Below are 11,564 nucleotides of genomic sequence, written 5' to 3' on the forward strand. Positions count from 1 at the left end.
GGGTTTGTTGGGAGATGCCTGGTTCGGCCAGTCTGTGACACTGTCCCGAGCTCCTCACAGCTGCTTGAGGACTGAGAGGGCTAGGTTAAAGTTTCCCCTAGAATGAGCCTGTGAATAAAAAGGTGCTTTTGAGGTGGGATGATTCCTGTCCTTTTATTATTATTATTATTATTATTATTATTATTATTATTTGACTTTAAAAAATTGAGACAGGGTCTCACTATGTTGCCCAGGTTGACCTTGAACTCCTGGGATCAAGCGATCCTCTTGTCTCAGCCTCCCAAAGTGCTGGGATTATAGGCATGAGCCACCACACCCAACCTGATCCCTGTCCTTTAGGGTGGGGTTGCCTTTCCGAGAGCCAGATCACAGCTCATCGTCAGCTTTTGTGGGTATCCTATATAAGCCTTGGAATAGGAAGGGCTTTCAGCTGTAAGGAGAGACAACAGCTTTGCCACTTCACTTTGGAGAGGGGCAGAATCGCCCTTCTCGAAAGCTTCCTAAAACGAACTTCAAGATCCACTCTCTTCTGAAGTGGCAGCAAGGAGTTAATGTTCACATCTTGGAACTGTCTATCTTTACCCATGAGAATTATTTTTGCCTCTGCTCAGATGGTTTGGTTGGATTGTTATGGAGCTGGCTGTGACTATGGAGCCACACAACGAAGTGGAGCTATGGCAGTCATCCAGCTTATTTGATCTGTGTAGACAGCTAAAGGAGAGCTCTTGAGGCTTCAAAGTCCAGAAGGAATGTCTACACTGATCGAACGGCGGGCCAGGCGTTGTCAGATCTCCTCTCCTGCCAGAGAGCCCGGCAGCCTTTGTTCATTGTTGGCCTTGAGGCTGCAGGGTTTGTCTCCCACATGGCGCCTCCAAGTTCCACAGCTGCTTGTGAGGCCTGTCCTTGGCCAAAGGGTGTCGTGGGAGAGAGAGGTTTGCTTGTTGTCCCCAGTCTCTCTGTTCCCTTTGTCCCCTAATCCTCAAGCACTATGCTGTAACACTCCCTTCTCTATTCAAAACCTGTCTATGAGTCTGTTATTTTACATGTCAGTCTCCCTCACTAGACCATTAGGTCCTAGAGGGCAGGGTGCTGTCTTTCTCTTGGTATCCCTAGTGCAGTGGCCATCCTGAGGCCTGGCCCAGGATGGTGGCGCCTGAATGTTTGCAGAGAACTTTGGGAAAGAACAACCTCTCAGCCAGGCATGGTGGCTCACACCTCTAATCCCAGCACTTTGGGAGGTCGAGGCGGGCGGATCACAAGTTCGGGAGATCAAGACCATCCTGGCTAACACGATAAAACCCCGTCTCTACTAAAAATACAAAAAATTAGCCAGGCGTGGTGATGGGTGCCTGTAGTCCCAGCTACGCAGGAGGCTGAGGCAGGAGAATGGCGTGAACCTGGGAGGCGGAGGTTGCGGTGAGCTGAGATAGCACCACTACACTTGAGCCTGGGTGACACAGCAAGACTCCGTCTCAAAAAAAAAAAAAAAAAAAAAAAAAAAAAAAAAGAACAACCTCTCTCATCCTTCTGTGATCTTCTGTCTCTTCTGTGATATTAGACACCTGAACTCTATGGGACTGGTGAGGGTTAAATGAAATAATGCAAATGAAAACACTTAGCACAATGCCTGGCACATTTAAAGTGCTGAGCACTTGTTAGGTATCATTGCTAGAGATGTTTCCTGATTGCTATAGATTATTTTATTTTTATTTTTATTTTTATTTTTTGAGATGGAGTTTTGCTCTTGTTGCCCAGGCTGCAGTTCTCCCACGATTCTCCCACCTCAGTCTCCTGAGTAGCTGGGATTACAGGCGCGCGCCACCACGCCCAGCTAATTTTTTGTATTTTTAGTAGACATGGGGTTTCATCATGCTGACCAGGCTGGTCTCGAACTCCTGACCTCAGGTGATCCACCTGCCTTGGCCTCCCAAAGTGCAGGGATTACAGGCGTGAGCCACTGTGCCTGGCCTGCTATAGGTTATTGAATGAGTGAATGACTATTAGACTTTCACCCTTTGATGGAAATTGTAGTTACTGGGTTAACTCTTCCCATGGGGTTAAATTCAATTCATTTAACACTTTAAATAGGTAACACATTCACATGGTTTAAAAATAAAGTATAAGAAGCCCTCCTTATCTTCCAAGTTCTCTACCAACCACTCCCCCACCATAATCTCTGCTAATCAGTTTCCTGTGTATCCAGGAGTTTCTTCATGTGTACACAAGCAAACTTGTAAGTATGCATTCATATCCCCTCTCTTTTTATACACATGATAGCCTCCTATAACTATTCTTTGCTTAGCAGTTTTCACAACAGTACATGTCAGGGTCTGGGTGTGGTAGCTCACACCTGTAATCCCAGCACTTTGGGAGCTCAGGGCAGAAGAATCACCTGAGGCCAGGAGTTTGAGACCAGCCTGGGCTACATAGCAAGAACCTGTGTCTACAAATAAATGAAAAAATACAAATAAATAAAGAAAATTAGCAGGCACGGTGGCATGGGTCTGTAGTCCTAGCTAAGGTGGAAAGACTGCCTGCAGTGAGCCAGGATCACCCACTGTTCTCCAGCCTGGGTGACAGAATGAGACCCTGTCTCTTTATTTGTTGAGTCAGAGTCCTACTCTGTCACCCGAGCTGAAAGAGACAGGATCTCATTCTGTCACCCAGGCTGGAGTACAGAGGCACGATCTCGACTCATTACAACCTCCGCCTCCTGGGTTCAAGGGATTCTCCTGACTCAGCCTCCTGAGTAACTGGAATTACAGGCACATGCCACCACGCCCGGCTAATTTTTTGTATTTTTAGTAGAGATGGGTTTTCACCATGTTGGCCAGACTGTCTTTGAACTATTGACCTCAAGTGATCCACCCGCCTTGACTTCCCAAAGTGCTGGGATTACAGACGTGAGCCACCACGCCTGGCCAGAGACCCTGTCTCTTAAACAAACAGACAAAAACCATGTCAGGGGTCTTTTCCCTGTTCACACATCAAGCATTTCTTTGATTTGGTGTCCATGGTATGAATATTCCAAAATGCAGTTAACCAGTGCTCTATCTGTGGCTCTTAGGTTATTCCCAATTATTCAGAATAGCTCACCATGCTGTAATGAATGATCTAGTTCATATGGCATTTCCCATGGGTGTGAGTATATCTGGGAGACATATTCCTAGAAATGGTATTTCAGGGCTAAAAGGCAAGCACATTGGTAATTTGGATAGTGCCAAATTGCCTTCCACGTTGTACCAGTTCAACACTCGCCATGTGGCACTTTAATTCATTATCTCAACTCATTCAAAAATGATTTGAAAGGCTTTGTCCCTAGAAATTTCAGGCATTAGAGAAAAGGAGGGGGAGGAACTGAAATCCCAAGAAATACATGGCTGTCAATTCTGTCTATATTAATAACTCCTATAAATATTTGACAAGCAACAGGCTGATCTCAGAACAGCTCTGGTGCCTGCGCTGTGGCACCCGTCTCAGTCCTGTGACTCACGTGGCTGCGGTGAGATTGGAAGTGCACCTCCATTGGAAGAGATTGGACTGCACTGAGATTGGAAGTGCACTGTGAGACTGGAAGCTTTCTGAAGGCAGGGTCTTTCTCATTGCTGTGTCTCACTCCCCTCCCAATATGCCTGGCACAGATCTTATTTAATTAATTCTAAGATGTATTTTTCCCCACATTTTTTGATCTTTGAAATCAGTTGGTCCTCATAGTCAATAAATAGCATGTCATAATTATTGACAGCCTTTTATCTTTTTTGTTGTTCTTGTTGTTTTGAGACAAGTTCTCACTTTGTCACCCTGGTTGGAGTGCAGTGGTATGAACATGGCTCACTGCAGCTTCAACCTCTCAGGCTCAAGTGATCCTCCTGCCTCAGCCTTCTGAGTAGCTGGGACAACAGGTATGTGTCACCATGCTTGGTTAATTTTAAAAAATTTTTTAGAGATGGGGTCTCACCACGTTGCCCAGGCTGGTCTTGAACTCCTGGTCTTAAGTGATTCTCCTGCCTTGGCCTCCCAAGGTGTTGGGGTTACAGGCATGAGCCAGTCCAGGCACACCTGGCCTAGACTGGAATCTTTTAAATGTTAATAGCTCACATAGAATGCTTACCACACAGCAGCCACTGGTCTAAACACTCCACATGTACTAACTCACTTAATTCTCATGACAGTCTTATGAGGTATTATTAGCGTAATTGAAAAGATGAGGCAATGAAGGTGACCAACTGTCCTGGTTTGCCAGGGACTGAAGGGTTTTTCCAGAACTTGAGACTTTCAGTGCTAAAATAGGGAAAGTTCCAGGCAAGCCCAGATGAGTTGGTCATTCTAAATAAAGGAACGGATTTAGAATGCCTTTTTTAGAGGGAAAAAATAATACAATAAAGGAAACTGAGGCATGGAGAGATAGTACCTTTTTACAGGTTTTGTTTTGTTTTTTTTTTTTTAGACAGAGTTTCGCTCTTGTTGCCCAGGCTGGAGTGCAATGGCGCGATCTCGGCTCACCGCAACCTCTACCTCCTGGGTTCAAGTGATTCTCCTGCCTCAGCCTCCCAAGTAGGTGGGATTACAGGCATACACCACCATGCCCGGCTAATGTTGTATTTTTAATAGAGACATTTCTCCATGTTGGTTTCTTTACATTGGTCAGGCTGGTCTCAAACTCCCAACCTCAGGTGATCCACCTGCCTCGGCCTCCCAAAGTGCTGGGATTACAGGCATGAGCCACTGTACCCGGTCTCCTTTTTTAGACATGTCAAATGGGGTTCCTTGTCCTAGGCCCTACTCTTTAGAGGGCTGCACCCTAATCCTCCTCCAGTTGTGTCCCTCCTCACAGTTCCCTGGGGCCAAAGAGATGTACCCATCTGGAGCCTGTGAACCCCTTCTAGACCACCCTCTCAACACAGGACTCCAGAATTCCCTGCCCAAATGGCCCAAGTCCACTTTCAGCATCTGTGCCAGCCCCTTCCCTGGTTCCATCCTCCCAAGGGCAAACTTCCTGCCAGTGAGTGCACCCCTGTACTTAGAGCTGGCTATTTGAAAGGGGTGTGGACAGAGCCTGAGCATGTGGGCTGGGGAATGCACACAGGAATGAGAAGAGAAGGGAGCTGGCTCTGCTACATTCCCACATGGAACTCCAGGGAATCCAAGAATTCTCAACTCAAAACCTAGCTTTCTAGGTTGTTATGGAGGTATATTTGTCAAGGTGGGAGGATAGAACATATATTTTTAAAATATAGTTTGTTAGCTTGATTTATAACTCTTAAATACTTAGCCATATGGTATGTGGGCTTCCCTTCTATACTCCTGCCCTGGGTCTGGCAAACATTAGCAGCAGGTTTGCAGCAAGATTAGATCACTTGTTCGACTAGGCCACACAGAAGTGGCAGAGTTTTTGTAGTCTGGCCCTGACTCTATGCTTTCAGCTATCACTCTAAACTGTTTTATCAGGCTACCCCTATGATTTTACAAATAGGGGAGAAAAGACCAGAGAACTCTAGACATTTGCCCAACGTCACATGGCTAGTTTGTGTCATGTCAGGGGGAATTTAAATCCTGTCCTTTATATGATGCAGCAGGTACTGCTCAGTTACTATTCGTATGAGTGTGGGCACGTGACTTCCCCTTTTGGGGCCTGTTTCCATCATCTGTGAAATGGGAAGAATGCCCCTACCTCATAGAGCTGTCAGGACTAAATAAAATAATATACGTAAAGTCCCTAGCATTGTGTCTATACACAATAAACCCTCAGTAAATGACAGCTAAGGTATTAGCTATCAAGCACAGCTCTGATCATGCCATTTTCTGCTTGAAAACATTTGACAGATTCAACTTTGGGATACATGACATGAGAGAAGCAAAAATTTCTGAAACCTAAAAGAAAAGACTCCCCTCCCTGGCTTGGAGTCCAAGCATTCCTGGCATGGCAGCTAAAACCATCTGTGAAGTCACTGCAGGTCTTCATCTCCATGAGGACCTCCAGGTCAGTCTTCCTCAAGGACCTCCCCCTCCTTTTCCCTAAGATTCTTTGATTCTTGATGCATTTGAAAAATCTGTCTTCTTGGGCCGGGTGAGGTGGCTCACGCCTGTAATCCCAGCACTTTGGGAGGCCGAGGCGGGCGGATCACGAGGTCAGGAGATCGAGACCATCCTGGCTAACATGGTGAAACCCCGTCTCTACTAAAAAAATACAAAAAATTAGCCAGGCATGGTGGCAGGAGCCTGTAGTCCCAGCTACTCAGGAGGCTAAGGCAGGAGAATGGCGTGAACCTGGGAGGCGGAGCTTGCAGTGAGATGCGATCGCGCCACTGCCCTCTAGCCTGGGTGACAGAGCAAGACTCTGTCTAAAAATAATAATAATAATAAAAAAGAAAATCTGTCTTCTCAACGAGGGATGGTTATAGAGAAGCACAACTAAGATGAACAGAAGAGCTCTGTAATCAATCTCTGTTAGCCAACAATAGAATGGACTGGGACCTCTTCATGAATGAGATTCTTGCTATGAGACGTGTGCAGACAAAGTCAAACATCAGAAATGTTGAACATCAGAAATGTTGAATTAGGATTCTTGCATTAGAAGAGAGGTGGACTAAATGACCTGTCTTCCTGCTTTAAGGTCCTTTTTTAATGAGATGGGGAGAGGCTCACTATATTGCACTAAATAGAACAAACAAAGCCTACCCAATTGCACAATATGAGTTCAACTAGGAACAAAATATAATGAAGAAAATGCACCAAAATATTAGTTCTGGAAAGAAAATAACAATTGAGTTTGCTTTCCTTCTTTATACTATCCTGGATTTTCCAAACTTAAAATGAACATGTATTAATTTTATTAATGACAAAAATTGTATATATATATTTTTCTTTTTGAGACGGAGTTTTGCTCTTGTTGCCCAAGCTAGAGTGCAATGGCACGATCTCGGCTCACTGCAACGTCTGCCTCCCAGGTTCAAGGCATTCTTCTGCCTCAGCCTCCCAAGTTGCTGGGATCACAGGTGCACGCCACTACGCCTGGCTAATTTTTTGTATTTTTAGTAGAAACGGGGGTCTCACCATGTTGGCTAGCCTGGTCTCGAACTCCTGACCTCAGGTGATCTGCCCGAAAGTGCTGGGATTACACGCATGAGCCGCTGCACCTGGTCCCAACAATTATATTTAAAAAATAAAAGAGACTTTTGTCTTCCTTACCCATCTTATGTCCTGTGTCTCTGAAACCTCTATAACTCACTCTCACTCTTCCCACTGCCCCACCAAGTTTCAGCTTTATTGGACTGTTGGCAGCTCCCTGAAAGGTTACATGTCTATATGCCCCACTGTTTTGCTGACACCAACTGCCTTAGTTCAGGCTGTTACAAAAGAACAACATTGACCGGGTAGCTTAACCAACATTTATATCTCATAGTCCTGGAGGCTGGGAAGTCCAAATTCAAGGCAGCAGCAGATCTGATGGCTGGTTAGGGCTCTTTTCCTGGTTTGCAGAAAGCCATCTTCTTGTTGAGATGGCTGAGAGCATAGAGAGATTCCATGTCTCCTCTTTTTATACAGGCACTAATCCCATTCATGAGGGCTCTAGCCTCATGACCTAATTACCTCCCAAAGACTCTACCTCCAAATACCATTACAGTAGGCCATAGGCTTCAACATATGAATGTGGGAGAGACACAACATTCAGTCTACAGCACCAACCCTCATAAGGCCTTGAGTCCCTTGGCTTCAGTCTTTATTGAAATTCAAGGTCTTGATTAACCTCTCTGTCCCTCACCACTATGCTGCTATTGCAGCTATCTATATACATGTCTGTCCCTCTCACTAGTGAGTAAACTCCTTCAGGGCAGGATCCTATGTGATTCTGTCTTGTCATCCCTGCAGTGCCACAAACAGACACTCTGTAAGTGTTAAATCATTCAGCCAATGTCTTTTTGGCCATTGAACAACACTTACGCTAAGGTCAGATGGCATATCTGAGTGTATATTCTGCAGTCTAGTCCCTTGCAAATTCAAAAAGACTATTCCAGTGACATCTCTTTCTTTCTTTCGTTCTTTCTCTCTCATTCTCTCCTTCCTTCCTTCCTTCCTTCCTTCCTTCCTTCCTTCCTTCCTTCCTTCCTTCCTTCTTCTTTCTTTTTTGACAGTCTCACTTTGTCGCCCAGGCTGGAGTACAGTGGCACAATTTCAGCTCACTGCAACGTCTGCCTCCTGGGTTCAAGTGATTCTCCTGCCTCGGCCGCCTGAGTAGCTGGGATTACAGGTGCGTGCCACCACACCTGGCTAATTTTTGTATTTTTAGTAGAGACGGAGTTTCACCATGTTGATCAGGCTGGTCTTGAACTCCTGACCTTGTGATCTGCCTGCCTCAGCCTCCCAAAGTGCTGGGATTACAGGTGTGAACCACCACGCCTAGTCTCTTTCTTTAAAAAAAAAAAAAAAAAAAAGGAAAATTTTTGTTTGTTTTTAAACTTCAATTGAAATCAACCATTTTCGATTTCCAGAGAGTTGCAAAGATGGTACATGAAGTTCCCATATGCCCTTCAGCCAGCTTCATTTGATGTTAACATCTTACATAATCATGGTACATTTATCCAAACTAACAGATTAACATTGGTACAATACTATTAACTGAATGGCCGAATTTAATCGGATTCAACTCCTGGCCTCAAGCAATCCATGTTTCCACTGGGGTCCCTTTTTGTGTTACAGGATCTAATCCAGGATACCGCCTTGCACGTAGCATCTTGTCTCCTTAGCCAGTGACATTTATTTTAATGAGGAGGCCGGAGTTCGGCTCTTGTCTTCTGCTGGGTTTCAGGTGCTCCTTTTTTTCTTTTTTTGAGACGGAGTCTCGCTCTTTCACCCAGGCTGGAGCACAGTGGTGCGATCTCGGCTCACTGCAAGCTCCCCCTCCCGGATTCACGCCATTCTGCCTCAGCCTCCCGAGTAGCTGGGACCACAGGTGCCCACTAACACGCCCGGCTAATTTTTTCCATTTTTTAGTAGAGACGGGGTTTCACTGTGTTAGCCAGGATAGTCTCGATCTCCTGACCTCGTGATCTGCCTGCCTCGGCCTCCTAAAGTGCTGGGATTACAGGCGTGAGCCACCGCGCCTGGCCAGCTTCCGGTGCTTCTGATGGGTAGATGATGGGTAGATTGAAGCTTCCTCCTACATGAGGCTAAAATGATTTTCATTTTAGATCTACTCTGTTTCTTGAATGGGCTCTTGTGGGCCTAGAAACGAGGGGGAATTACTAGTTTAATTCACTAAATTTCTGGGCCATTCCGTAGCCCATTTTTCTATGGCTTGGCACAGAGCTTGATCCTAGTCACTTAAAAAGCTTCCAAGCAGTTGGCATCTATCAGCAATCTTAGCAATTCAGTGAGAACAGAGGTTACAGCTGTCACAGGAAGTGGAAACGAAGACTGATGATAACACACCCATTCTGAGAGGGTGAAAATCTACACGTTATAGAATTCAAGCTGGGAAGCTGGGGGTGGCTGGGGTGTCAGGTGGCAAAGGGTGGGATGCTGTGCAAAAGAAAATACAGGAGGGGAAGAAAAGCAGATGTGTCATTCATTGGAACTCCACTCTTTTTTTTTTTTTTTTTTAGATGGAGCCTCACTCTCTCACCCAGGCTGGAATGCAGTGGTGCGATCTTGGTTCACTGCAACCTCCGCCTCCTGGGTTCAAGCGATTTCCCTGCCTCAGCCACCTAAGTGGCTGGGATTAAAGGTGCACGCCACCACACCCAGCTAATTTTTCTATTTTTAGTAGAGACAGGGTTTCACCACGTTGGCCAGGGTAGTCTCAGACTCCTGACCTTAAGTGATTCGCCTACCTCAACTTCCCAAACTGCTGGGATTACAGGCGTGAACCACCGAGCGGGCCTGGAACTCCATTGATTTGTAGACCTTGGGGGCTTATTGCTCTTAGATACCAAGACCTCTTTCAGCTAAACCCTTGCATGAATGAGAAAGCAGTAATGCCCCAGGGTGGGTGCAGGCCCCATCCCTCTACAGGATTACTAGGCAGCCTCCCAATTGGTCCTCAGTCTGACCCTCCCACCAGAGGAGGTGGCACCAGAGGGGACAGAGCAGGCAGTACCCTGGAGAGTACAGGCCCCAGCCCAGTGGGAGGAAGAGCATGTTCTGTTGATACCTTTAAAAAATAATAATCATTTCCGGCTGGGCATGGTGGCTCACGCATCTAATCCCAACACTTTGGGAGGCCAAGATGGGCATATCACTTGAGCCCAGGAGTTCGAGACCAGCCTGGCCAATATGGTGAAACCCCATCTCTACTAAAAATACTGGCCATGGTGGCGCACACCTGCAGTCCCAGCTACTCGGGAGGCTGAGGCAGGAGAATGCTTGAACCCAGGAGGCGAAGGCTGCAGTGATCCGAGATTGCACCACTGCACTCTAGCCTGGGCAACAGAGAGAGACTCTGTTTAAAAAAAAAAAAAAATTCCTACTTTTATTTCAGGATTTCAGGAGGTACATGTTCGGATTTCTTTTTTTTTTTTTGAGAAAAAAAAAAGCTGTGTCACCCAGGCTGGAGTGCAGTGGCCAGATCTCAGCTCACTGCAAGCTCCACCTCCCGGGTTTACGCCATTCTCCTGCCTCAGCCTCCTGAGTAGCTGGGACTACCGGCGCCCGCCACCTCACCCAGCTAGTTTTTTGTATTTTTTAGTAGAGACAGGATTTCACCATGTTAGCCAGGATGATCTCAATCTCCTGACCTCGTGATCTGCCCACCTCGGCCTCCCAAAGTGCTGGGATTACAGGCTTGAGCCACCGCGCCCAGCCCATGTTTGGATTTCTTAAATGGGTATATTGTGTGATGCTGAGGTTTGGAATACAAATGATCCTGCCACTCAGATGGTGAGCACAGTACCCAACGGTTAGTTTTTCAAGTCTGTTTTCTTCATTACCATAGAACAGCGCCTGACAAATAGCAGGCTCTCAATACATACTTGGTATATGAACCAGTCGAGTACATTAGGGGCTCAGAGCACAGTGGTTGAGAGTGTGGGCTCTGGAGTCAGGGTCTCTGAGTTCAAATCTTGATTCTGCCTCTTATCTTCAGCAGAGTTTTTAGGATAAGTACCAGAAAACTCAGCCCAGAGAAGAATTTGTTGCCTTTGATGCTGATTGTCCATTCATTCAACAGAGGGTTACCGGTGAACCATGAGGTGTCATGTCTTATACTAGGTCCTGGAAGTACAGGAAGAAAGAAGGCATGTCCCTGGCCTCAAGAGCGCATAGTAAGTAGACAATCAGCTCAGAGCACTAAAGGGGCACAGGGGAACAGAGGCTAACCCAGGCAGCGGAGGGGAAACAGGGAAGGCCTCCTAGGGGAAGGGGCAGCTGAGTTGATGAGGCCTGAAGGAAGCTTGCAGGCAAAGAGAAAGGGGGAGAGGGTGCCAGGAAGAGGAAATGGTACTGCCAAATGCGTAGAAGCAGCCAGCCCAGAGCAGTAGGTGAACTGCAAATAGTTTGCCCTGTCCCTCCAGCAGGTTTAAATTTGAGGGATGTTAAACCTGGATTTGAGACAGGGGAGGGGATCTGGG

General features: G+C 46.3%; 1 long non-coding RNA gene across 1 annotated transcript in view; it reads left to right on the forward strand.

The window, feature by feature from the left end:
- Nucleotides 1-11,252, forward strand: part of LOC108518023 (uncharacterized) — a 13,133-nt gene extending 1,881 nt beyond the window's left edge. Inside the window, exons 2-3 of the long non-coding RNA XR_001882269.1 lie at nt 5,824-5,980; nt 11,084-11,252. This is a non-coding gene — a long non-coding RNA (uncharacterized LOC108518023). The remainder of the gene's footprint in view (nt 1-5,823; nt 5,981-11,083) is intronic.
- The last annotated feature ends 312 nt before the right edge of the window (nt 11,253-11,564 follow it).

This window comes from Rhinopithecus bieti, unplaced genomic scaffold (assembly GCF_001698545.2).
Source record: "Rhinopithecus bieti isolate Rb0 unplaced genomic scaffold, ASM169854v2 scaffold_41644, whole genome shotgun sequence".
In the NCBI taxonomy this organism is placed as follows: Eukaryota; Metazoa; Chordata; class Mammalia; order Primates; family Cercopithecidae; genus Rhinopithecus; species Rhinopithecus bieti.